The sequence below is a fragment of the Ursus maritimus genome, unplaced genomic scaffold (genome assembly GCF_017311325.1).
Source record: "Ursus maritimus isolate PB19 unplaced genomic scaffold, ASM1731132v1 scaffold_31, whole genome shotgun sequence".
NCBI classification, from domain to species: Eukaryota; Metazoa; Chordata; class Mammalia; order Carnivora; family Ursidae; genus Ursus; species Ursus maritimus.
In genome coordinates this window covers 26,420,956-26,425,900 of record NW_024425675.1, presented here as the reverse complement: position 1 = coordinate 26,425,900, position 4,945 = coordinate 26,420,956, and the positions used below count along the sequence as shown (strand labels likewise).

The following is a 4,945-nucleotide window of genomic DNA, read 5'->3' as shown; positions in this document are numbered from 1 at the left end:
TACCACCGGGCTGTGGTTTACACCGCAGGGGAATGGGTCCTTCGCACAGCCAAAACTTTGGTAGGGGAGTGGAGGGTTTCTGGTGCGCGTGGGTGTGCCCCTCACCCCTTTCAGGCAGGCGGCTTGGTCCCAGCGCCTAGCTGAGATAAGGATCTGAGACAGTATTTATTTATGGAAGGGAGGAAGCAGCGTGTGTGCCAATTTAATGCTTACTAGGGAGAAAGTAGCAGATCTCGTATCTCAAAGGAGCGCCTAGCCGACAATTCCTTCTGGCCACCAAGGCCTCTCCCCTCCCCCTCTGTACCTGCTCACCCTCCCTCCCCACCCCCAACGGCCTGCCCAGAAGGCGGTGCCAAAATTAAGACGGTTTTCGCGTTTTCTCCGACCTGGTGAAACCTGGATCCACTTGCTTGGTGTAGACACGCCAATCGGTCCCCCAGGTCCCTTTGCCTCGGTGGGAGGGTGGAGGGGTGAAAAAAGTGGAGAGCAGGGGTGATGGATGCGGATTCAGGCAGGGTTTGCCCTGGTCGAAAGCGGTTTCCCACCAGTGGGCTCGGATCCGCGGCGGCCGCGCCACTGGAGCCGACAAAACGCGGTGCGGGGCGGATGCTCTCCGGAGCCGGGGCTGCGCGCTGGACTAGGAGCCCCAGACCCTCGAACGCGCCCGCGGCGTCCGGGGACGCAAAGGAGGGGACGCTGGGGGTGGTGAGAAGTCTGACTACTGCACCGAAAGGGGAATGAGCATCCGTACGACCAGCACCTGGAGCCCTGCTCTTCCTGGAAACCCACCCAACTCTAGAAACCCAAAGATCCCGAAAATTCCGAAAGCGAAACTGCAAGCGGGTCTCCCAGAAGTTTGGGAGCGGTCTCCCAGGCTTCCCGGCGTCGTCTCTGCACTCCGGACACCAGAGATGCCGTCAAGGCCAAGCGCCCCTCGCAGTGGCGATCGCTGCGCAGGGTCACCATCCGCGTCCCCGGGGCACCTCCCTCGGTTTTTTACGCGGAAAGGGCCCCAGCCCCCAGCCGCAGCACCAACCCCAGCGGTGGTTCCGGGGCGGTGGTCGGCCGGGTTCCTGCCGCGTCTCGGTTCCTCCCCCCTCCCGCTCCTTCCTACAAGAAAGGGAAACTTGGGCCCTGCGAGAATCCTGAGGAATGTTCTTTGTAATCGGTTGTATATTCGCTTCCACGGCACAGCTCGGTGCAAAATCGCCGGTTTCGGGGCGTTAGAGTGAATTGTGCGCTTGTCAGCGGCGACGTCAGGAGGACGAGGGGAGGGGTTCCCGGCTGAAACTGCAGTTTACAAGCACAGAGCCATTTTAGGCTGGTTTCCACTTCAGCGAAGCCCACGGGAAAGCAGTCCCCGGGAGGACCAGCTGGCAGCGCACGCTGCAAGGACCGGGGACGCGCCGCGCGCTCGTCGGGGGGGGCGACCCTGTCTTGGCCGGAATGTCGCCGATCTCTCAGCCCCGCCGCCCAGGTGGGAGGGAAAATCTGCCTCGGGGTCTCCATTCCTAGTGTCGCTTCCCCTGGGCCCCCACCCGCGGGTCACTGCGAGACAGGCCTCTTCCGACAGCGCGGCGTCCGTCTAAGGGCTGACCCTATGGATCTCCCCTCTAGGCCCCTGTAAATGCCCTGAGACCCCGTGACTGCGCTAACAACACACCAAGCCAACACACTATCTTTTTAACCCTGAGACTTAAACACGTCTCGGCGCACTTGGCCAAGGTGCGATCAGGTTCGCCGGCCCAGATAAGATCCCCAGGACCTGCCCTCGCCAGGGCCGGGGGACCGCGCACAGCCGCCGCACGGCCCCTTGTCCCCTGGGTCCCTCCCGCGCGACCTCCGCTGGGCAGCTGCGTCCTGGCCACTGGCGACCTCTGTTGGAGATCCCTGCTGCTAGCTCAGCGAGCTCGGGTTTGCTTGCTTCCCCTCCGACTCCCCTTACAGGCTCTGACTTTGCCCCCAACCTCCAGTCCCAGACCCTCCAGGCCCCAGAAGCCGGCCTTTCCCGGACACCACTCAAACCCCGATGCCACAGCGCCGCCCGCTTGCCTGCCACGGCCGGAGGACACCCCACTCAGATGCAGCCTTCTCGCGCTGGACCTAAAAGCAAGGGACACTTTCTTCGGAGAACACTTCTCCCATCCCCCACCTTTCCTAGAGCTCAACTCCAAAAGCAACTCCTCGCTTCGACCCTACCCACTTTCCCGCAGAGGTCCGTGCACCAACACCTTTCTGCCCCACCACACTCATCCTCCCCACGCCTCGGCCGCGAGACCCCACCGCTAAGTGCGGCGTGCCCCAGCACACACAAAACCCCACAGGCGATTGCAGCCCGGCTGCACCCAATACCCTGGACAGTTAGTCCTTTTAATAAGTACCTCGTCACTCCGCCTACTCCGGGCTTCACCCGCACAGACCGCAGCATACAGAGAGAGCTCGTCTCAAAGAAAGCCGAAATAAATCATTGCCTCTGCCCTCATGTATTTTGCACCACGTGTCAGCAGTTTGTCACGTCAAATCATGGCAGAGTCTGGTTCCAAGACGCACACACATTCGGGGCGTATCTCTTTGACACACCCCCCAACTGCACACACCGGTAAGCACACTGATCCGAAGGCACATGCAGCAGTTGTGCTCGGATGCCCCAGTCTGAACCAGCGGCACCCCTTCTCCCGCTAGCAATGGACTGGACACCCAGACTCGAAACACGGAAAAAACTAGGGCAGCTCATTCTGTCTCTTTTTTCCCACTTAATTCGCTAAAACAGCTTCTGGAGTAGCCAAAGAGAGTCGAAACTAAGGCATGGCAACTCCGGTTGGGTTTTTTCCCACCTCAAAACCTTTATTTTCAGTTTGTAAAAGCCACCTTAGCCCGCCATATTGAAACTGGCACGGTTTCTAAATACTCCTTCCCAGCAGTTGCAGCGCTTCCAAGAAAACACAAGTACGGATCGGGCTCTGGACGTGTGTCCGGCCACCGCGAATCCACCACTTCCCACCCCGCGGGTTCTCCCGTCCCCGGTTCAGCCTCTCCCGCCGCCCCGGGCCAAAATCAATAAATATATCTAAGCAGTTCCTACAGTTGTTTTCCTTCTTTTCTTTCTTTCTTTCTTTTTTTTTTTTTTTTTTGGCGGATTTTGACCAACACACACACACACGTTTAAAAAATAAACTCCAAAGCTAGATCAGATTAGCAATTTTGAAAGGAGGTCATATCAGAGTAGACAACAGGAAAGCCCCAAGTGACAGGATATTACTTTAAAGCGAAAAAAAAAAAAAAAGAACAAAAAGATCATCCATGCCGGAGCACGCTCCGAAACTACTACTGACAATTTCATTTCAGCTGCACAGGCAAATGTTTCCAAGAGGGCGACTCCGAATGTGTAAACGATTTTTAACACCCTTGATGGCTGGTCTCCAGTCCTCACCCTACCATTTTCCCCCTCCCCGCCCCCAACACACACACCAAAAAAGAAGAAGAAAGAGACCCCGACAAGGCAAGAGACCGCGAAGCGCGGGGTAGCAAGGGCGGCTGCGTCGCTAAAATGAGCGCACAAATGAGGAAGGTGGGCGGCGGGAGGGGACAGCTCGCACTCGGGGAGGAGGACACTTTGCAACTACAGACGGTCTCCCGCAAGGCCAGGCTTTTCAAAACCGAGGGACAAGGTTGTTGGCAGGGGACGGGAGAAGCGAAAATGACAACCCCGGAGCGCAGAGCGGAGTTTGGGGCTCTGCTCTAGTGCTGCCGCTTTCCCCTCCGGCTCTTCCCTTTTGCTTCTCCCCCTCGGCACCCCCTCCTCGAGCCTCCCACGCCCGGGCTGGCCCGAGTCTCCCTTTTTCCCCGAAGCTGGAAAAAAAGCAGCTGACCGGCGCACTCAACCTGCGGGCCGGAGGTCTGCTCGCCGGCGGGCTGGGCGCGGGGGCAGCGGCCGGCGCGGCGTCCTACCTGGTGAAGTTCGTCCTCCCCTCGGAGTGGACCCAGGCCCCGGGCGCCACCGGGGGGCCGCCGGCCTCGCTCGCTCGCTCTGCCTCGCCCCGGCTCGCTCTGCCTCGCTCGCTCCCCGCCCGCCGCCTCCCTCGCGCGCCCGCTCGGGTCCTCCGACTCCCACTACAGCCTCATTCCAATATGGCATCCTCTCTGTGCGCATGCCCGGCACTCTTTTTTAAGATTATTATTTTGTGTGTGTGCAGCGAACTCCTTCAACGACCTTTTCCAGCGCTCGCAGAACGTCTCAAACCAATTAGCCTGCGGGACGCTCCCGACTCCTTCCTCTGCCCCGCAGTGACGCCCCCGCGCCTGGGCACACACCCCCCTCCCCAAACACACACACACGGGCACATTTCACGCTCACACTGCCCCCTCCCCGCCCCGCTCCCCTTCCTCCTTTTCTTCAGCTCCCTCCATACACAATCTGCAGAAAGTTCACATCACAGGCGTTTCCGCAAACCCATCTGCAGGGAAATCTGGGCAAACTCCGCATCTCACTGGACACTTGGTTTTCTGGGTTTGCAATCCCTCAGCGGACGAAGGGCACAAACTTGCGCTTTATCCGCCGGTGGCTGGTTTGGAGCGGGGAGAAATTCAATCCTCTTCGCCACCTCTGCCCCGCCCACTGCGCCCCCCTCCCCCCGGCACTTAAACGGAACCTTTTCTATGGAGATTCAGACTTTTCCTGGTCCCGTAGGGAGGGCGGGAGGGGGTCGGGGAGAGGTTTTTCTGGGAAACGTGCCTCTAGGGGGAGGAAATTAAGTTGGGGCTGCCCGGGCGAGCTTGCAGTTGCGATCTGCCGGGCCCGGGCAAGACGCAGGTAACGAGGGTCGCCACGGCGTCTCCTGGGGCGGTGCCCGGGCCTGAGCGCCCGAGGAGGGCACCTGGCCGGGGCCAGCTCTTGTAGGACGGTAAAAGAATCCTGCCCTAGAAAGAAAAAGAAGAAAAAAAAAAA

General features: G+C 59.5%; 1 protein-coding gene across 1 annotated transcript in view; it reads right to left on the bottom strand.

The window, feature by feature from the left end:
- Positions 1-4,906, bottom strand: part of SFMBT2 (Scm like with four mbt domains 2) — a 219,042-nt gene extending 214,136 nt beyond the window's left edge. Inside the window, exon 1 of the mRNA XM_008705414.2 lies at positions 4,410-4,906. The gene's annotated coding sequence lies outside the window, so the exon portion shown is untranslated. The remainder of the gene's footprint in view (positions 1-4,409) is intronic.
- Positions 4,907-4,945: the final 39 nt, after the last annotated feature.